At 36.0% G+C, this 23,372-nt stretch overlaps 1 protein-coding gene and 1 pseudogene across 1 annotated transcript in view; one reads left to right on the top strand and one right to left on the bottom strand.

The window, feature by feature from the left end:
- The window catches only part of LOC141511833 (FAS-associated factor 1-like), a 243,903-nt gene that overhangs the window by 60,880 nt on the left and 159,651 nt on the right, over positions 1–23,372 (top strand). The gene's annotated exons all lie outside the window — the stretch shown is intronic.
- LOC141512488 (GTP-binding nuclear protein Ran pseudogene) lies at positions 11,013–11,658 on the bottom strand (annotated as a pseudogene).

The raw sequence follows: 23,372 nt of genomic DNA on the forward strand, positions 1-23,372 counted from the left end.
CAAATCCAATTCACTTGCTTGTTATGGTATCACCTCCCTGATGTCTTGGTCTTCTTCAAGAATGAAGGAAAAATGTTATTATTATGAGTTGATGGCATTGGGAAAGTTATCTTTCTGGACTTCAGTTTTTCCATCTAGATAAGTCTGATTTTGTTCTCTTCCTCTGCTAACTTTCTGGTCACATTATTATGAAATGTGTTCTGTAATTTATTTTCCTTTTTATTTAGTAATTTGTTGGAGAAAATAAGAGAAGGTCCTCTTTTATTGGTGAGCTTACTTGCCACAAGAAAACTTACTGATAGAAAAAGAAGACTTCTTAAAGTTCCTTATACATAGCATTTCAGTTTATGAATTTAGTTCATTCCAAGATTCTGCCATTTGCAAAGTGAATTTTCCCATAAGAAATATGGAAATTCATACCAATCCCCCAAAATATTCATATAAAATTATTATTTATAATTTTAAGTTTTTGTTCCTAATATAATAGCAATAATTAGAATACAATATAAATTGAAAATAAAACAAATTAATCTGTACTTTATCTTTGAGAAGACTTGTGGCTGGCATGAGGGAGATGAGACAAGATGAAGGAGGAGGAAGGGTTTTTTTTTTTTAGGGTTTTTTTTTTTGGCAAGGCAATGGGGTTGGGGTTAAGTGGCTTGCCCAAGGCCACACAGGTAATTATTAAGTGTCTGAGGCCAAATTTGAACTCAGGTCCTTTTGACTCCAGGGCTGGTGCTCTATCCATTGTGACACCTAGCTGCCCCAAAGGGTTATTTTTATAAAAAAAAATATTTTATTTGTTTTCCAATTATATACAACAGTAGTTTCTACCTATCACTTTTTGGTAAGCTTTTGAATTTTACAATTACCCGCCCCCCCCCCCCCCCCCCAAGAAGGCAGTCTAATAATCTTTGCATTATTTCCAAGGTATACATTGATCAAAAATTGAATGTGTTGAGAAAAGTCATATCTGTGAGGAAAAAATAAAATATTAGAAAACTATATAGTATATAAGGTATTTTTTTTTAATTGAAAGTAGTAGTCTTTGGTCTTTGTTTTAACTCCACGGTTTTTTCTCTGGATATAGATGGTGTTCTCTGTCACAGATACCCTAAACTTATCCCTGATATTGCACTGATAGAATGAGCAAGTCCGTTAAGGTTGATCATCAACCCCATGTTGCTGTTAGGGTGTACAGTGTTCTTCAGGTTTTGCTAATCTCACTCAACATCAGTTCATCCAAGTCTTTCTGGTCTTCTTTGAATTCTCATCCCTCCTGGTTTCTAATAGAACAATAGCGTTGCATAACATACATGGACCACAATTTGTTCAGCTATTCCCCAATTGATGGACAATCAATCACTTGATTTCCAATCAAGTAGACCATTTAGGAGGCTATGCAGCAGTTCAGGTAAGAGGTAAAGAAGGCATGAGCAAAGGGGATGATGGTGATTAGTGAGGAGTCCATGAAGATAGTATTGAAGAAGAAATGGATAATGTCTGTTGAGTGAGACTCCTTTTTTGACATATGAAAGCAAAATAAAAAAAAAATCATTGCTCTAGTTTGAGTGTTATCTCTTCTTGATGCACTCATGTCCAGATGTGATGGTTGTACTGCAAATTTTGGTTTGTCCTACAAGACAAATTTTGCAAAAATTATTTCTTGCAAAGCATATGTAAACTAGGTTACTCATAAACTGAGGTTCAACTGTATATATCCTTTTGTTTTTAAAAAGAATCAGGTTATAACAATGGAGATCACAAAAATCAGCATTTAGAGTTCCATAAGATCTTAGAAATCAACTAGTCTTGGCTAACTAACTCTCTCATTTTAGAGATGAATAACTGAGACTTACAGAGGGGAAAGGACTTTGACCAAGGCAATAATACCTTTTTTCATATTACTTAAAAGTTTATAGTGTTCTTCACTTAGCACAACTATGTGAATTAATTTGAGTAAGTACTGTTATTGCCTTTTTGGAGATGAAAAAAATGAGGTTTAGAGTCTCTTGGCTTGTCCAAGACCCTAAAGCTAGGTTGTAACAGAGCCAGCCAGGCCTCAAATCTGAACCCAGAGTAGTCCGCTTTACTCTGTATGTCACTGCCCTACAAAGCATACCCCCTTTCTCTTCCCTACAAAGTGTTTCTAAATTTTAAGATAGAAAACAAAAATTAATGTGATCTAAATGCTGCTTTTGTCTAGTTTTGTGTATCAGTGTGGTATAGTGGAATGAGCCTCGGGATAACTCCTCTAAACTGGATTCTGTCTTTTTCTCTCTGTGTAATTAAGTACATATTCATTTATATGTTGTCCTCTTCATTAAAATGTGTTCTTCTTGGGGATGGGGACTGTCTTTGCTTCTTTTTTTTGTAACCTCAGAACTAAACAAGTGCCTGGCAGATAGAAAGTTCTTAATGAATGCCAATTGATGAATTGACCTTTGCCAAAGTGCTTCCCTTCACTATGATTTAGTCTCTCTCTTTTGTTAAATGAGAGAGTGAGATATGATTATATTTAGTTCACTTCCAGATGTAAAATGTTATGACTTGTAACATAATTTTTCTACTTTAAACATTTTTAGATGTAGTTACGTATTGTTAAATATCTGTGATTTGTTTAATGCCATATGCCTGGTTTAAGGCAAATACAAACTAATTATAGTAATTACATGAGGTTAAAGAAAAATTTTATGAAGACCTGGAGTCCCTTATCATCAGTGTACCAAAAGAGGACAAGCTTATAATTCTGGGTGACTTTAATGCTAGAGTAGATTCAGATGACCAGATATGGCAGAGAGGCCTTGGGAGGAGTGGAGTGGAAACAGCAGCAGCAATGGATGCCCACCACTGAAAACTTATGCTTCTCATGACCTTCTCATCACAAACACTGTCTTCTGTTTATCTAAATGCAATAAAACTTCCTGAATGTACCCTCATGGCAAACATTGGCATCTATTAGACTATGTGATCATAAGGAGAAGAGACTGACAGGATGTGAGAGTGATAAAGTCAATGTGTGGTGCAGAGTGCTGGACTGATCATAGACTCATCCTCTCTAAGCTGAATATTCATAGTTAACCAGAGCAGTGACCCTAAGGCAAAATGAATAGTAGAAAAATTGTCTAGAGATTGGAGTGTCTCTCTTAGTGAGAATAGTTTATTGCTAACTTGGAGAGAAAACTGAGTCAATACAGAGTTGGCACCAGTGGCACAGAAAAAGAGTGAACAGCTTTCAGAGATCTGGTGTACAGCACTGCATTTGCTCATCTGGGTCAGAACACTCGCAAACAACAGGACTGGTTGATGAAAATAATGGGGAACTACAGAAGCTGCTAAATGAAAAGTCAGAACTCCACAAGGTTTATCAGCAGTATAGTTCATCCATTTCTAAGAATGCAGTAAAGTACTAGCAAAGCTTAGAGAGATGCAGGATTCTTGACTTAGTAAAAAGGCAGATGAAATTCAATTTTATGCAGACAGTAACAAACCAAAATGCTTTTATGATGCCCTGAAGGCTATTTATGGGCCAAAGGCATATGGTGCATCTCAACTACTCAGTACTGATGGATCCACATTGATTAATGATAGGAATATAATCCTAGAGAAATGAGCTGAACACTTTTTTAGTCTTCTTAACAGAGCATTATCAAGCAATGCAGAAGCCATTGACTGTTTATCTCAAGTTGAAGTCAATCAGCCCCTAACAGAAATGCCAACTGAAGAAGAGGTTTTGAATGCTACTTGGTAGTCAAATGGCAAAGCACCTGGTGCTGTTTCTATTCTAGCTGAGGTCTACAAGGTCCGGGGGAGGTGGGCATTGCTCATTCAAAAACTGACTGAAATTTTCCAGATTATATGGATGAAGAGGTTATCCCCCATGAATTTAAGGCTGCCTCCATCGTCCATCTCTATAAAAGTAAAGGGAATAGATTGTTCTGTGCCAATCACAGTGGTATTTCTCTTTTAGTTATTGCTGGTAATATTCTTGCTAAAGTCCTTCTCAATAGACTGATCCTTCACCCAGAAGATGGTCGCCCCCCCACCCCAAGAGCCAGTGTGACTTCAGAAAGGGTTGAGAAACAGTGGATATGGTATTTGCTGCCCAACAAAACTCCAGGAAAAATGCCAGGAACAGAACAGAGGTTTATATACAACATTTATAGATTTGACCAAGGCCTCTGATACTTTCAGTCCTGAGGGTTTATAGAAAATTGTGTCCAAATTTGGTTGCCTGGAGAAGTTCATTAGTATTGTATGTCAGTCACATGACAGTGTGCTTACCTAGGTTCTGAATAGTGAATGATGCTTTCAAGATTTCTCAGTCACCAATGGAGTGAAACAAGGGTATGTCCTTGCTCCCAAACTTTTTAGCGTAATGTTTTCAGCCATGTTATCAAACACTTTCACTGAGAATGAACATGTTCTTAAGGTCAGCTTTGCACTTGTGGCAAATTCTTCAACTTGAAAAGGCTATAAGTCAAGACCAAAGTGGAGAGAGTGTTGGTGCATCATCTTCTGTTTGCAGATGGTTGTACACTCAGTACAATTTCTGAAGATGAGTTGCAACAAGGTATGAATCAATTCTCTGCTGCTTGTGCTCATTTTGGTTTAACAATTAACACCAAGAAATCAGAGGTGCTCCATCAGCCAACTCCACACCATCCATATGTAGAACCATCAAGTAGAGCAAATAGAGAAGTTTTGAGGACTGTGGATAAGTTCACTTACCTTGGCAGTGTCCTTTCCAAGGAGGTCCACATTGACAATGTGACACTCTCATTGCCAGAGCTAGCTCAGTATTTGGGAGGCTCCAAAAGAAAGTGTGGGAGAGAAGAGGTATTAGACTGACCACCCAACTGAAGGTCTACAGTTCCATTGTACTGACCTTATTGCTATAGGCCTCTGAAACCTGGACAGTCTACCAGTGCCATATCAGGAAACTAAATCGCTTCCATTTAAATTGTCTTAGGAAGATTCTGAAGATCACTTGGCGGGAGAAATACCAGACACTTGAGGCCCTTTCTCCAGCTAACTGCTTAGCATTCCAACATTACTCTAGAGAGCGCAACTACAACAGGCTGGACATGTTGTCTAGCTAGATGTATATTTGCCAAAAATTTATGGAGAGCTCACACAGGGCAAGTGCTCATAAGGGGGTCTCTCTGAAGATCTCTCTGAAGAACTTTAGAATTGATTATACTGCATGGGAGACACTGGCACAGGACCACCCAGCTTGGTGTACCCTCAGCAAAGAGGCTGCAGTCTATGACTAAGGCAGAATTGAAGCAGCTCAAAAGAAATGTGACATATCTAACATCCAGGGTGTTCACATGGACCATTTGTGCCTGACCTGGGGTAGAGCATTTTGAGCTTGTATTGGTTTGATCAGACACAGTTGGACACGCTGTCATTTGTCTCAAACATAGTGATACTGTTTTGGTCTTCTTCAATAATGAATGACAAGGACCAACCAGAGTAAATATTATTTCTCTGATGGGAAAATGGAATTTGTCTTATCATTTTGAACATGTTTTTCAAGAGAATGTTGTGGCAAAAGGGAGAACTACTTATATTTGTATGGTGATGTCTCTGAGGTACTAACTCACACCTCTCAGACTGACCAATATGACCAGAAAGGCCAATGATCAATGTTGGAAGGGATGTAGGAAATCTGGTACACTAATACATTGTTGGTGAAGCTGTGAATTCATCCAACCTTTCTGGAGAGCAATTTGGAATTCTGCCCAAAGGGCAACAAAATGTGCATCCCCTTTGATCCAGCAATACCACTACTGGGTCTATACCCTGAAGAGATGATGAAAAAGGGTAAAAACATCACTTGTTCAAAAATATTCATAGCAGCCCCTGTTTGTGGTGGCAAAGAATTGGAAATTAAGTGACTGTCCTTCAGTTGGGGAATATATGTCATGGAACACTATTGTTCTGTTAGAAACTAGGAGAGGTGGGAATTCAGGGAAGGCTGGAAGGAGTTGCATGAACTGTTGCTGAGCAAGATGAGCAGAAACAGAAAAACATTGTATACCCTAACAGCAACATGGGGGTGATGATCAGCCTTGATGGACTTGCTCTTAATCTGTGACTTCCATAGGATATTAGTCCAATAATGGAGTCTTAGTTCACGGGACATGGGCATTTTTGTTACTTTACGCAATTCTAAATTGCTTTCCAAGATGGTTGTATCATTTCCCAATTTCCATCAGCAGTTGCTAGTGTTCCAGTTCTACGACATTGATTATTATCATTTGTGGTCATTTGCCAATTTTTGGGTGTGAGATGTTTAAAACCTCTGGGTTGTTTTGCATTTCTCTTATTTTTAGTTATTTGGAGCATTTTTTATATGACTGAATATTTTATAGTTCTTCTGACAACTGTTTGTTCATAACCTTTTACCAATTATTTGTGGGGAATGACTAATAAATGTATGGACATACACACAAACACACTCACATGGCTTATGTATCTTGGATAATAAATAACCCTTATCAGAGAAATATTTTTTTCCTTCGTTTGACTTTTCCCTTTTGATCACTGATAATTTACACTTACCTTTGCAGAAAGTTCTCAGGTCCAAATATTCAGAGTTATCAATTTTATCTTTTGTAATTTCTTCTGTCTTTTTTTTTTGGTTAAGACTACAACTCTTAACTATAGCTTTGAAAATTTTATGATCTGATTTCTTTTCTAATTTTTTAATAGTTTGATCTTTATGGAGTCAATGGGTGAGAAAAGACTGTAGTGGGAGAAAGGGAATGGAGAGGTTGAATGAGCTAAGATATTTCACGGAAAAGAGGCAAGGAAAAGCCTTTGCAATGGAGTAGAAGGGGGGAAGTTGAGGGGGAATGAGTGAATCTTCATTCTTATCATAAATGGCTCAGAGAGAAAATAACAAACACTCAATAGGGTATAACAATCTGTCTTACCCTAGAGGATAAAGGAGAGGAAAGGGGTGGGAGAAAGGGTATGGGGGAAAGGAAGGAGTGGTGTAGATGACAGAAGAGAGGGGAGATCATGAGAGGGTAGTCAGATACAATACATTTTTGAGGAAGTACAGGGTGAAAGTAGTGAGAGAGTAGAATAAATGGGAGTGGGAAGGAATAGGATGGAGGAAAATAGCAATAGCGACTGTGAGAAAAAAAGTATTGAAGCAGCTTCTTTGATGGATTTATGATAAAGAACGTGATCCATCCCAGAGACAGAGCTGATGGTATCTGAACACAATAAAGTACATTCCCCCCCTCACCTTTTTTTTTTGCCCTTAAGGTTTCTCTATCTTTGTGGGAGAATTATATTTAATTTTACCACAAGACTATTGTAGTAATGTGAAAATAAATAAATAAATAAAATGTAAAAAAAAGTCTTTAATATTAAGATCATATATCCATTTAGAATGTATGTGGAATATGGTGTACACTATTGGTCTAATCCTTATTTCTGCCAAACTCCTTTCAAGTTTTTATTACAAAGAGAACTTTCCTTTAGGCAATTTTTGTTTTCTACTTTATCAGACACTAAATTATTGATTTTTGCTGTTTTTGAATCTCCCTTGTCTAGTCTTTTACATTGATATTTGTGTCTATTCTTTATTTTTTTTATTTTATTTATTTATTTAGGTTTTTGCAAGGCAAATGGGGTTAAGGGGCTTGCCCAAGGCCACACGGCTAGGTCATTATTAAGTGTCTGAGGTTGGATTTGAACTCAGGTACTCCTGACTCCAGGGCCGGTGCTTTATCCACTACCCCACCTAGCCACCCCCTTGTTTTTCATTTCTTTAAGGAATGCTTTGTAATTGAATTCATAAAAGTCTTTTGTGTAGTTTTGGGAGGTTGATCCCCAGATATTTTCTGCATTTTGCAGTTTTTTGGAGTGGTATTTTCTTTTTTGTTATTACTTTTTCTGTTTTGTTATTAGTATATAGAAATGCTGGTTTTTATGGGGATTCATTTTGTTGCTTGAAATTTTGCTGAAGCTATTAGTTGTCTCAGTAAATATCTTTACTGATTCCTTAGAATTTTCCTAGTGAGTCACTATATTGTTGCTAAACAGGGTTAGTTTTATGTATTCTTTACCTACTGTTATACCTCTAATGCATTTCTCTTATCTTTTTGCTCTTGCAAGCATTTCCAGAACTATATCAAATAATAGTGAGGAGAGTGGCCATCTTTTTGCTACACTCCTTTGTTTATTGTCAAAGGTTCTAATATATCCCCAATATATATATATTTTATATATATGTTTCATATATATACATATTTATGTATATTATATATATATATATAATACTTGCTTTTGGTTTTAGATAGATGCTTTTTATGATGTTTAAAAGAGATTCTTCTAAGCTTATAATGTGACTAATTTTTAGCCTAAAAGAGTGTTGTATGGTGTCGAAATTTCCCCCCTTCATTTGTTAAAGTGGATCATGTGGTTTGGAGATTTTTGTTTTTTAAATTATGATAATTTTGTTAATTGTTTCCCTTAATTTGAACCATCCTTGCATCTTTTGAATAAATCCCACTTGATCGTAACAAATGGTTTATTAGAATCACATTTGATAGGATTTTGTTTAAAAACTTTTTAGACAATGTTCATTAATGATATTGGTCTAAAGTTTCCTGTGTTTTATATTTTCCTGGTTTAGGTACCAGGACTATATTTGTCTCATAAAAGGATCCTGGTTAGGATGCTTTTTTCCTCAATTTTTAAGGAGTAATTTGTGAAGTATAAGTACTGATTTGATAGAGTTCTCCTATGAATACAATGGGATCAGAAGTTTTTTTCTTGTAGTTCATATACAGTTAGATGTTTCCTTTTCTTAGATTGAATTTTTTGAGAACTCTATCTAGTCGAATACTTTATATTTTTGAAGTTATTCATATAGTATCATTTGTGTTTTCAGTTATATTAGCATATAAAACTTTGTATAACATTTTGTTTATTTCTTTTGGTTTTCAGTTTTCAGTTTATCTCTTTCAAATTTTTCATATTTCCTCTGTGATTTTTCTAATTTGTCACTTTCTAATTTTCTTATTAAATTATTTGTTTTAAACATTATTTTCTTTTTAAATTTTGAGTTCCAAATTCCTTCCCTGTTTTCCTCCTAGTCACTGCAAAACAAATTATGCAATATCAATTATATTTGTGAAATGGTTTTCTAATTTTAAAAAATGCATATTTAGTTCATAATCTTCCTTTTTCTATTTTATTAATGTATGTTTTTAAGGTTGTGATTTTTCCTGAAGACTGCTTTAACTGCATCCCAAAAATTTTGGCATGTTTTTCCATCATCATCATTTTCTTTTACATAGTTACTGTTTCTTTGATTTGTTTTTCCCTACTCATTGTTTAATGTTTCTTTGTTAAGTGTCTATTTGTGTCTGCATCATTTATTTGTGGTCCTTGAACTCATTTCTATTTTTGCTGCATTATGCTCTGTAGCAAATGCGCTATTTCTGTTATTCTGCATTTGTTGGCAGGATCTCTTTGGTTTCTTGTCACTCTAGCTGTTGCTGTCCTTGCCTGGTACGTTTATTCATTCCTCTTGAATTTCTGTTTGGAATATTTGAGAAGCAAATGATACAGTTCTGATTTTATTTTCAAAAAATGTTTCAAACTCTTCTTTATTAATGAATGTGCATCTTTTTTTTCCCTGTGTGGTTAGACTTAGATTTTCAGGGTGGATCACCTTGGGCTGTATTTTGGCCTCTTTTGCTCTTTAGGACACATTATTCCATTACCTCCTACATTTTCTAGTGGGAACATAATAGTCTTACATTATTTGAATTTTCTTTCATTTGTATTTGAAGGTCTTTCTCTTCTTGATTGTTTTCAGAGTTTATTGCTCCTGAACTAAATTATTAAATTAACTACAGTGTATCCAGGAGTTTTGGAGTTTGGAGTTTTTTTCTGGAGGTAACCTGTGATTTTTTTTCAATTGCAATTTCATTTCTGTGTTTAGAAACTCTGGACAGTTCTCTTCTTTTCTTCATTAAGAAGTTAAAGGTTTTTGGGCCTGTTATGTTCTTCAAGACCTATAATCCTTAGTTTGTTCCATGTACTCTGAATTTATTGTTTTTCTTTACACAATGAGCATATTTTTAAATATTAATATTTTTCTTCTCTTCTAGTTTTGTTTCCTCTTTTATTTCTTTGGTGATTCAGATTTCAATTATTTTCCCTATTTTTGCCCATGAGTTTTGCTCTGTAGACCATAAAGTCTGCTTTAAATTTTCATTTCTCTTTTAAGCCACTTAGCCTGTTTTGATTCCATATTCTATACAGTCCTTTATGTCATCAAGTGTTGGATCATTTTCCTTTGTTTTCCTTTATTCATAGATTCCTTAACTTGTTTATTAGATCTGGCCCTTCTGTTATTATTTTACCTGTGGATTTAGCTGTTATTGTTTTAAGTCTTTGAGTTTGCTTCTTCTGACTTTTTGGGTAATTTTAGTCTTTCCCCACCTCTGTCCCCCTTATTTTTCTTACAGCATCTGCTTCTTTTTGTTCCATTCCAATTTTTAGGGATTGTTAGTAGGGAAAGGATTTTTATCTTTTGTGCCAAGCCAATAATTCTCTTCTTTTTTCTTTTCTTTTTTTTTTAAAATTTGATTTGAAATGCAACTTTATTATGAACTAAACAAAAGAGGAATGGGGATGTTGTAATAAATAATAATAATAATAATAATAATAATAATAATAATAATAATAATAATCATGATTCACCACTGAATATTGCGATGGGACTGTAGAAGTCTTATATTTGAAACTTGAGGGGATGTAATTGTGGTTCAAAACACGTAGGTCCAAAATATGAATTATATTTTTTTTAAACTGCTACATTCACTCTGATGCCCATTCATCTCCTTCAGCATCCCAAAGATTAGGCACATGTTCTGCGCAGCTATATAATAAAATGACAAACATGCTACTATTGACATCACAGGACAGTTGCCTATAAATCTAGACCTCTGATTCTGGGTTCTAGTTTAATTCCCTTATAGGTCATCATCTTCATCAGGGCATGCAGTTGTCTGAGCAATCTGTAAATCTTGCACATACTATGCTGCCAGTGCTGGGTCCATGACAACCTCTGGAGGTGCAAAAGCAGGCATGGCAACAAATTCCAAATTAGGGTCTCCAATAAGTTTTCTAGGAGGCCAAAGGAAGGGCTTTTCAAAGTTGTTACTTTTGACTGAAATGTCATAGTACTGGAGATTCTTCTTCCTATGGAAGACAATTGATTTTGCCTTGATTTTTCTGTCCTTAATATCCATTTTGTTGCCATACAACTAAGGACATTTTCACATATTCATACCAGATCTCTATTCCAGTTAGGTAATTTTTGTAAGTAACTCTTGATGTTACATCAAATGGAAATTTTAATGGCACACTGACCTTGGATGTAATAACAACCATCTCTCAGACCACCAAATTTCTCTTAGCTAGCTGTGTCCCATATGTTGAATTCAGTGGGACCTTTGTTAGTATGGAGCACAAGAGGATGTACCTCAACTCCCAAGGTGGCTACAAACTTCTTCTCAAATTCACCAGTCAAGTGATATTTTACAAATGTGGTTTTTCCAGCACCTCTCCCACTAATACAAGTTTGAACTGCATTTGGAGTACTCCTTGGGCAGCCATCGTGATAGTTCTTCCAGAAGCATCTCTGTCTCCGCGTGACTGAATGATGGAAAGATGATGGAAGCGTGATTCAAATTAATAATTCTCTTTTCAATTGTTTCATAATTCTAATTTCTTTTCCATTTTTCCCTCTAGCATTTTTATTTCATTGATAAAGATATTTTAAACTTAAAAAAATGCTTTTGTTTTACTATTTCCAGTAATTCTAGATCATTTGTGATTAGGTTGTATTCTTTTCTAAGATTATGCTTTTAGCATCTCTTTTGCCATAAGTTTTTTATACTGGGATTTTTTGTTTATTGATTTTTTTTTCTAACCTATTTCTTGATTTTGAATTTGACATTAGGGCCTGACTCATTAGACTCCTGGAGGGAACGTTTTCCCCTTGCTTGTTCTTTGGGATATTGAGTGTTGGGTTATTCCATGATCTCAGGGACAGCTCAGACTGGGAAACTGCAAACTTTCAGTACTCCTTAAGTAGTCTAATTCACGCAAAGTCTGATTGTGGGTTTGTGTATGAGTAACAGGCTTTTGGACTTGTTTTGTTTGGACTTAAAAGTAGACTAGTATTGAGCTCAGTCATTCTTAGCCATTTGAAAAGCTGTGCTGGTTAAAGGTGATTGAACTAAAATCTCCCTTTTGATCTGATATTCCTGCCCTGGATTATTCTGTTTCATACTTCAGATTAGACTGAAGGTCCTAGTATACTGCTTACTTCTGGACTTGCACCCTTCTTGATATACAGTCCTGGGGCTTGCTTTATTTCTTATCCTTGAATGCTTCCTCTACTTAGGTAGAGGAACTATCCATTGTTTTCTAGGTCTAGGTGTCTAAAAACTGAGCAATGGTGAGAATTGACACCTGTTTCTCTTTACTGAACAAATTTAAGCACCCTTTATACTGGAACTGGGATCCTTCTTGTCCTAGAACACAGAATGCTCATGTGGTGGCAGATCTAGTCCCCAGTTTCTGAAAACCTCTTGTCTGTCTTTCTACTCTGGTGTAGACTGGAAAAATGTCTCACAGTGATTTTTTTTTTCTTACATTTCCTGATCTTTGATCTGGTATGATTTCTAAGCCTGTTTGGAGGATTTTTTTTTTGGAAAGGGGAGGAAAATGGGGCTCACTTTACTAATTCCTGTTATCTCCCACCTGACATTGACCTTCTACTCCTCCTTCCATCTGTGTTTTAAAATAATAATCATCAAAACCATTTTGTAGTGGTTAAAAATAGGCAGATAAATATAAAAGTTTAGATGGGGAAGAATCAGAAATAATTAAACAACTCAATATTAAATAAACTGAAAATTGATTTTTAGTTAATAAATTATTATAACTGTCTGAAATGAGACTGAATTGTCTGTAGTCTTGAACTATGGTAATGGTCTATACAAACTAGAGTTTGGACTTCCAGTCCTAATGCTAGAACAGTTCCAAGTGCATCCTTTTATTCCTAACTTTTGTCGACTTTGCCTATAAGCTGGGTGAAACTTGAGGGGTTTTTTAAATTTGTATTTCTATTACTATTAGTGATTTGATTAATTCTTTTAGTTAATAGTTTATAGTTCTTTTTTGAGAACTGGTTTTATTCTTAACTACTTATTTAATGAATAACATCTTATGTTATATATACACACAGCTTGAATTAGTATCTATTGTTTTTACATTATATAGATTTTAAAAATTATATCCTTACTCTCCTTTTTTTTCCCCTAAGGAGCATTTTTTTATTTTTTATTTTTTTTTTTGGTTTTTTGCAAGGCAAATGGGGTTAAGTGGCTTGCCCAAGGCCACACAGCTAGGTAATTATTAAGTGTCTGAGACCGGATTTGAACCCAGGTACTCCTGACTCCAGTGCCGGTGCTTTATCCACTATGCCACCTAGCCGCCGCCCCTCCCCCCTGGAGCATTTTTAAGAGAAAAGAGAAAAACCTGGATCATTGCTTTTCCTTTATTATTTTGCAGAATTCTTGTCTTGGAGTGTTTGTTCTTCTCATTTACATTGTTATAGTTATTGTGTAGCAATGTTTTTTTTTGTTCTGTATTCTACTCTGCATCAGTTTATGTAAATTTTTCAGTTATTCTTTGTATTTATTATGTTCATTTCTCATACTGCAGTAATATTCCAAATGCATGAATGTATCACAATTCATTTGTTTATCTTAGATGTTGGGAAACCAAACCTGATCCTCACTGCTATTTTAAGAAATGCTTATCTTTAAAAAGTTATCATTTAACTTAGAAGCTGGTGGTTATACTAACTCTTCCAATGTGTGAATGCCATCATATCTTGAAGTCTTTATTTTCTCTTTTAGTTGGACCCTAAGTTCACACCACCACTTTTGAATGCATTAGTTAATGGTCTATATTAGAGTTATCTGCATTTGTGTTTGTGTTTCCCAAATTGCTGCCTGTCGGAGCAAGGACAGTGTTTTATTTGTATTTGTTTTTTAACCTGTATAGGCCCCTGCACACAATGGTTAATAAACACTTATTGGATTTTATATTAAATATTGCCTGTAACTTTAGTACTGATTTTTTTCAGAAAATATTTTTAAAATAAAACTCTTAAGAGCAAATACCTTGATGTCAGGGATTGATTGTCAAGAGTCAATGTGAACTTTTCAGTTAATAAACATTATAAAAAATTTTTCATCTGTTGCTTTGGTTTTTAGAAAAACGTTTCTATAGTCATGTTTACCTTGCTTTGTTGTTTCGCTTTTCCAGGCAGTTCTTGAAAGCCAAATGTAATGGCTGGTATAGAGCGACTGCACATCTGTACATAAGATGACTGGTTGTTCTTCACAGACATTAATTCCCAAATGAAACCGACAAAACATACACTGACCTTGGAAAAGAGAAAAGATGTGGCTTTTAAACACCTGTTTTTATACTTCTCCAGTTTCACAGCAGTAATGTTTTTAATGGATTGCTTAATCATAGTATCATTTTTTTCTGTATTTTTCCTTAAAATTACACTTTGAATACTTTGTTTATCTAGCAAGTAAATTGAGAAATTTAAATGGATTCATTGCTTATTATAACTAGAAGGCCCCTGGGAGATCAAGTCCAACTCTCTTGTAATTACAGAGAGGTAAATTGACAATCATAAAGAGGGAATGTTTGTGTTTCTCCCCCTACTTCCCAAGGCTACATAATTTGTTAATGTTACACGACCAGACTCTGAGACTAGTGCTCTATCCTCTGCATCTACTAGTTCTTCAACTTTCTATAACTTCCACTCTACTGCTTCTGACTCTTTTTTCTCCCTACTGCTTAACTTCTACAATTTGGCACTTTCCTCTTTCTGTTCTTTTTGGGTATTCTCCTTGACAGTAGAATAACATCATTGATTTTATATAGCTGAGATTTATATAGTTCGTTAAGTCTTTGTAAACTTTTTTCTTTTTATAGTTTTTGCTAGGCAATGGGGTTAAGTGGCTTGTCCAAGGCCACACAGCTAGGTCATTATTAAGTGTCTGAGACCAGATTTGAACCCAGGTACTCCTGACTCCAGGGCCAGTACTCTATCCACTGCACCACCTAGCTGCCCCTAGTTCTTTAAGCAAAATGCTTTTATGGTATACAATGATGTCTTATGATCTTCACAGTCTACTTTAACATGAATTTAAGAATAGAAGAATGCTGTGAGTTGGATACTATAGGTGTTGCCAGCCACATTTCTTATAGATGAGGAAGCAGGTTCAGGAAGGTTAAATGACTTGCCCAGAGTCAAGATGTCAACTAGGTGTCATATGTGAGATTCAAACTTAGGACTTGCCTGACTCCATGCCCCCAAACTCTACCCACTATATATTTCAGTTTCTCTTAAAGCCAAGCTTTAAAAATTGCTACTAGGCTTTTTAAATATGGCTAGTTTGGGAAATATGATAAACATTTTCTTGGAAGTAAATGTCATTTTCAAGAAACCCAACCTAACATCATTGATCATTTGGTATCCTACATTACTGAACTCCCAGCTAGAGCAGGAAGGGATTTTAGAGAATATCTAGTCTAACTCATAAATGAGTAAACTGAAGCTTAGTAGTAAAATGTCTTTTCCAAGTAATAACATGAAATTTATCCCTTCACTTCTTTATTTTAACTATTTAAATGTAGATCTTTATGCTGTATTTTATATATATATATATATATATATATATATATATATATATATATATATACACATATATATTTCCTTTTCTTTTACTCATTCAGCATATTTGAGAATTCTTTTTAGTCTATGAGAGAAGAAGAGAGAGGAAGAGAAGTGCACTGTGCAGTGGTAGAGTGAATACTGGCCTTTGACACAGGAACCGTTGTGTTCAGGTCCCAGCTTTGTAACTTAACTAGCTTGTATGAATTTGAACCCTATTCCTTGCCTGTTCAGGACCTGAGTTGCCTTTCTTCAAGTGAGTATTAGGTTCTCGATTTCTAAAACTAAACTGCTTTCTAAGGTCACTAGTCAATATTATGATTCTATCTAATTCGGATTTTGGTTGAGTTCTTATGGGTTTCCTTTTTAGTGTTATGCACTTAGTAATTTACAGCTACAAAGTTGTTATCTTATTGGAACTATGCAGATATTTTTATCCCTGTGGTACCAGAAACTGGTCTTTCTAAATAGCTTTACTGGTTCAGGCCATTTAGAGTGGGTTGCCTTTTCTCTTTTCTACTTCATCCTCATGGTTACAACTTACTTCTTCCTTCCCACTCTCAACATCCCCAGAGCCTGGAGAAACGTCAGGTGAGCATTGGTGGATGCTGAAAAGTGTACCTACCTGAAAAAGCCAGAAGGATGATATAGGTGTGGCCACCTCAAGTGCCCATATCATAATTGTAGATAAAAATACAAGGATCTAGTATCAGAAATTACAACTGAAAAGAACCACTGGTATTATGATTCCCAAAATGAATTGAGGAAGTGATTTGGCTAAGATCATTTAACTAATCAGTGGCAGAGGTAGGATTCACACATAAACCTTGTGAACCTTCAATCTAGTGTTCTTTACATAGGATTGCCTCTCCAATTTATTGTTCTAGACAGGAAGTGTGTCATATTTAATGCATTTTGATTGTTATGTTGTACAAGTATAGCAGCCATGCACCTTTCTTTGGAGGACTTTACTTTAAAGATGTTTTTGGCTACATTTAACCACATTGGTTTCTAAATGCCTTCAAAAACTGGTGATAATTACCAGTTAACAAAATCATTGTTTCCTTTCTTTACAGGCAAATTGGCAATGGTTATTATATAGCTTTGCTTCCAACCACTGGCATGTGCACTGTGAAAGTCACCTATACAATTCTTTCTAATTTGAAAATCCCTCTGTGGAAGTCAGAATAGGGAATGCTAAAATGATACTTTTCACCTACATCTTCTCCCCCAAAAGATGTCTTATGGAATAGTCTGTTCCCATCTTCCTCCATATCTCTAGGAAGAAGAGGGAGGTAGATGTGAGCATCTGTTTTACCATACTGATATTGTTCATTACATTATTTTTAGTTTAGTTGACTTATACTGGAGGCAAGTCTCTGAAGGCTACAGATTTTAGAGATGCTGCCAACTTCATTGGCAGAAGGAATTTCCATACTTGAAAACCTTACTTATACTGTTGATATTCCAACTCTAGCTACTCTATTTCTTCTTCACCCCCCCCCGCCATCTCCCAGTTCCCATGGGCATTGTTTTCCTGGAGTCCTAGAAAGTAAAAGGGAACTTTGGAAGGGGAAAGGATGTGACTTCTACTGGTAGAACTTTTCACCTCTCTTCCTTTCTCTGTTTTTCCAGCTGTCCTCTGACTTAGTCTCTCTGTCTCATGTCAGATCCTCTCCAGTCCATCCTCTCCATGCTTTTGCACAAGCAGTCCCCCATGACTGGAATTCTCTTCTTTTGTACTCGGTCTCATAGATTCCCTCACTTTCTTCAAAGTTCACCTCAAACACTATGTCTCACATAAAACGATTTCCCGATCTTTCCCCACCTTATCTCCACATATCTGCTGGAGCTTCAATCTCCATGGGGATCCCCCCCCCCTGCTTTTTGTATATTTTCCTAGCAGTTAGCACTTAGACTCATAGTGGGCACTTATTGATGTGTTAGGATGGCTAAATTTTTTTTTTACTTATACTTGCTACATTTTTGTAGAAATATATTAGTTGATTTTATTTCTTTTTTTTGAATTTTGTCTCATTTGAAATTCCAAGTGTGTCTTTTGCTATTCAGAGAAACTTTGGAAGTCTTCAGAATTGCTCATGGGTGCAATAACCAACCAACCATGACGCCAGGGGAGCAAATGATTTAACTGGCCTGACCTTGTCCTAGGGAGGTCAGAAGGTGCAGAAAAAAGACATGGTTTTATTTGACTTTGCATATTTGTCACAAGGCTTTTTTTTTCCTTTTTCAACTTTTCAACTGGGAGAGGGCTAGCACAGAGTGGAGGAGGCAAAACAAAAGGCAGGGAAAGGTGATCATTAAAGAATTTTTAAAATACAGAGAAGAGACTCAGAGGAAAACCAGAAAGAAACAAACAGGATGGATCTGTGAGTTATACCTGAAAGTGATAATGGGGAAAAAGGAAAAGCAAGTTGTACTTGAGTGATTTGGGAGATATATATACAGTCTTGAGACCAAGGGGAGAGTAAGTGAGCTGTCCTGAGCCACACACTGGCACTAGATGTTAGAGGCTTATTGGAACCAAGTTCCCTGACTCCAGTGCTCTTGCCTTTATGGTGCTTTTTCCTCCTAAAGTCTCATCTTAATCCTTGACTTAGTTCTGGATATTTAGTATCTTCTCACCTCCTTCAGCCTCTGGGCTGATTGGAGAATGGAATCCTCTGCTCTTAGCACTGATACTTGATGAATGTTTATTGGCTTGAATTATTTCTCCTTATTTCTGACCCTAAATGCTCCTTGAGCCAGGGATGCAGCTTAAGTCAGAAAATCTAAAATTCCTGTCAATGATGCAACTGATAGCACAGTGGATAGAATGCTGGGCCTGGCATCAGGAAGACCTGAGTTCAGATCCAGAACTTTTAAACTGTGTGACCTTGGACAAGTCTCTGAACAGCTGTTTGCCTCAGTTTCCTCAAATGTAAAAATATCTTTCTGGGGTGTGATGATCAAATAAGATAGTGTTTGTAAAAAGCTTTTATAACAATGTCTGGCATATAGTAGGCACCCAGTAAATGCTAGTTGCCTGACTGATGTTCCTTATTTCTATTTTCTTTATTTTTTTTTAAGGGCAGGCTTAGTGTTCTTACTTTTTTCTCTTCCCTTTTTTATCTTTTTTCTGAATTAAATCATTTCATGGATATATGCAAATATTTGATAGAAGAACCTGTCCGGTAGTGAGCATCCTGATCCACCTCTCCCTTCTGTCAAAGTGTAAGAGAAAACTTGCCAAAGATTCTAGCAGGTAGCAGGTCACTCACTCCCTGGTCTGAGTTTGAACCAAGGTTATCTCTGACCCCAAGGACATTGTTCTTTTCCCTCACCAGACCCAGCTCTTGATTTACCACAATCCGCCTTGTGAGGACCTGTACATTTCCACACAGATCATCCAAAAAATAGCTTAGACTATTCTGTTTCAAGTCATGTGTAATTAACTATTTCATAGCCAAACTTGCTCTAAATCGATCAGTTGAGAACATGTTACAGTAGGAACAACTCTGGTTTGAGCTGAGAAACATGAGTTCTAGTTTCAGCTCCTCAGTGAAATCTTTGTTATGTTGGGAAGGTTCTTTCCTTAGTTATCTTATCTGAAACAACAGGATTTGATTAGATGATCCTTAGTGATTTTTTGAATACATTTCATGATTGTCTGCACCTTTGGGGAAGCCTTTAAAGTACTTACTTCCCACCCAAAGAACTTGTACAAGAAACAACTGTTTTTATAGATATGAACACTGCCAGATTCTGTTGCATAACAAAATACTGTATATTTGGGCTTTGGGGTTGCATTTGAACATGACTATATGGCCTGTCTGCCATTAAGTGGAATGTTTGGTTAGTGTGTGTGGGGGGTCAGTATTATAAACTAAAGTAAGTGACATATATCTCCTAACTACTCAGTAAGATGTTTTATTTCTTTCTTGTTTATAAAAATAATATTAGGAATTTGATTATTACAGAAGCAAATTTATTTTCACTCTCTTTTTCTTGTAATTAGCTAAGAAGAAATGCATAGTCACACTGCAGCAGCTTAATCCATGTAGATTCTTTTTGAGGAGTGCCTGCCCTCTCTTTCTCACCATGGAAGAGTCTTTGTGCATTAAGCATACCCCCAGATCAGTTCTCGTGTTTATTATAGGGCTATGTAGACTTGTGGAAGTGGAGGGATTTGTTTTTCCTTGCCTAATATTTTCATCAGGAGCCTTAACTTCTGGGGGAGAATGCCATTAGGCCTTTAACTTCAAATTCCCAGACAATTGGGTTGGTTTAAAATAGAATATGAAATAGGGCTTGGAAGCTTTAAAAAATGAAATAATTTAGATGATTTAGGGAGAACTGATTGGTGCCCACAGTGTTTTAGGGAAAGCAGCTCTAGACTTGAAGTCAGAAAGAGAACTGTTATTTACTAATTCTTTGGCCTAGGTCAAGTTACTTCCCCACTCTGGACTTTTTGAACGAATGAATGAATTTACTAAAGACTAAATACTAATGCTTATATATACTTTTCTCAGTTAATATGTGACCAGCAGAGATCCTTATATATAGTTTAGTGAGTTTGACAATTTTACTCCATCCCTTAATGAATGTATAATAATTTATATAGTATAGCAGTTATACTTCAGTTTCTGTATCAATGCAGATTGTAGTCCTAAGTGATTTTAGGATCTTTAGGAAGAACCTTGACCAAGAAATTCATTACTTTTGGCTAAGCTTTTTATGATGAGAGTGGTGTTTTTCCTTGGTCAAGAAGAATGTAGAGCCCCTTTGCCTGGACATTACAGAGAGCCTCAAATTATTAGGAATTATCCATTTGTGCTTTTTGGCATAGCTTTTGCAAACCTAGGAGTACTCTGACATAAGAATTCAGAGTAGAATTTTAGGGAATGAAAGTAACTATAACTTTTCATTTACTTTTTAATAATTCTGGCAGTTTCCCTTCTACCAATTCAGATCATTAATTCTTATAGACTTTAAGTGACATAAATGTACCTTTGTCAGGACTTGAGCCCAGGTCTTTTTGACTTCCAATCTGACTTTTGAACCACTTTGCCCCATGCCGTTCTCCTTCTCTTTTTTAAAAATTATTTATTTTTCCAGTTATATGTAAAGATAATTTTCAGTCTCCATTTTTGTCAAGTTTTCCCCCTCACCCCTTTCATCCTCCCCACTCTAGGATAGAAAGCAATCTGATAGAGGTTATACATGTACAATTGTGTTAAACACATTTCCATATCAATCGTGCTGTGAAAAAAGAATCAGAACAAAAAGGGAAAAGCCATGGGAAGGAAAAAAGCAAAAATAAATTCAAAAAGGTGAAAAATGATCTGCTTTGCAACATGGAGGTGATGATCAACCTTGATGGACTTGCTCATTCCATCAGTGCAACAGTCAGGCACAATTTTGGGGTATCTGCAATGGAGAATTCCATCTGTATCCAGAAGAAGAATTGTGGAGTTTGAACAAAGACCAAAGACTATTACCTTAAATTAAAAAAAAACAAACCAGTTATCTTATTATGTAATTTTGCTATCTCTTATACTTTATTTTTCTTCCTTTAGAATATGATTTCTCCCTCATCACATTCAACTGAGATCAGTGTATACCATGGAAACAATTTAAAGACTAACAGACTGCCTTCTGTGGGGGGTGGGGGAGGGAAGTGAGATTAGGGGGAAAATTATAAAATTCAAAATAAATAAAATCTTTCTTTTATAAACAAAAAAAATTAGTCTGCTTTGTTCTGAATTCAGAATCCATAGTTCTTTCTCTGAATGTGGATGGCATCTTCTATCACAGGTCTTTTTTTTTTTTATTCACAGTAGCTACATAATTAAATCATTCACTTCTTTGTTAGAATATTGTTGGTTGAATTTATGTAGCTGTTATTTTTATTATGTTAATAAAATACATAAAGCAAAAATTTTATAAATTATTATAATTTGTTTTGTAGATCATAAAACCCTCTGAAGGGAGTAGTACAAGTGTTTCCTATATTTTTATATAGGAGGAAACTGAAGCTCAGATTAATGACAGCCCCTCCCCTCCAAAGAAAAGTAGAATAAGTATATGAGATTTCCCTTCTGTAGTATCAACAAGAAATGTCAATGCCATGTCACCCAGGCAAATAACTACTTCTTGAGGTGTCAGCTTTTTCATACAGAAAAATTTCTGAGTTGAAGGGGATTGGACCACAACATCTCTAAATTTCCTTAAAGCACTGACACTCTATCCTGTTTTCCTTGTTCTGTAAGTTAGATTTTTATCTTCCTTTCCTAATGGAGTTACACAAGTCAGCAAAGTCTTTCTTAATAGATTTCTGTATGCTTGGTACAGTACTATGCATTGAGGAAAATCAGGAAGAAAAAAGCCTTGGCCAGGAGAAGTTCACAATTTTGAAGGGGAAAACATGCAAAAAAATGTACAGACAAAACATATACAGGATAAATTGGACAGAATATTCGTGGTCAGACACTAAGATTAAAGAGGACTGGAAAACATTTCCTGTAGAAATTGAGACCTGAAGAAATCTAGGGAAGCCAGGAGGTAGAGATGAGGCAGGAGAGTCATGGAGTTTACTGTTGGCTAAAGAACAGCCATACAAAATTAGTTATTCTCATTTGCTGAATTTTCAGGTCATCCGTTTCTGAAGCTCATCTTCCTTGTCAGAATCAAAAAGTCATAGGACCACAGTCTTTCTTCATACTTGAAGTGGACTTTAGAAATTTTCCAGTCCAGTGCTCTTACATTACAAATGAGGGAACTGAGATTGATAGAGATGATTTGTCCAAGATCATACAGCTCGTGAGCAGCAGAGGAGGGATTCTAATCTAGGACTTTTAAAATTTGAATCTTCAAAGGATGGGAAGAGACAGAAAGATAAATACTGAAGATGGAATCAGGTACAGATTATAGGAGGAAAATAAAAATGTGGCAAGGTCATATGAAAAATACTGTGGGGATCATGAGCCAAGGCTGGCAAGATGGAGTACCAGTTGTTTTATGTAGCTAGCCACTCCTCCCACAGTGATGTTAGTAAGATGGTCCTAGGTATAAAGATAGTTAAAGGGGAGATAAAACTCATCCAGCCTAGAAAATCCACAAAGATTTTATTGGAAACAAGAGCTTCAGAATGTTGCAGGCCCCAAGAGAAGCCCTCAGCAGTCAACTGCAGAAGCACAGTCAGGAAGTAGCAGGAGGTTATGGTGAGTGCTCTCAACTCCAAGCAGAGCTAGAAAAGCCATTTTCCCAATGGGGGAAATCTCAGAAGAAGTTACAAGGAGTCCTTTTTTTCCAGCCTGAATCGCTCTAGGGAGGTAGACAGTGACCTTCAGACAACGGGGCAGGCTGTGAGCAGGAGCATACCATCCTGAGGCCTCGGACCCAGGACTGGGCTAGGAAGATCCCAAAGCCAACATAGAGCAACTTAACCTTGCTCTCAGTGTATGAATAGCTATCACCTGGCAGTTTTCTCATTCATTACTTAGTTCTGAATTCCAGTTCCAAGGGCAGAATGGGGAAGGAATCTGCTTCTCGGGAGGTA

The sequence above is a fragment of the Macrotis lagotis genome, chromosome 2 (assembly GCF_037893015.1).
Source record: "Macrotis lagotis isolate mMagLag1 chromosome 2, bilby.v1.9.chrom.fasta, whole genome shotgun sequence".
NCBI lineage: Eukaryota > Metazoa > Chordata > Mammalia > Peramelemorphia > Peramelidae > Macrotis > Macrotis lagotis.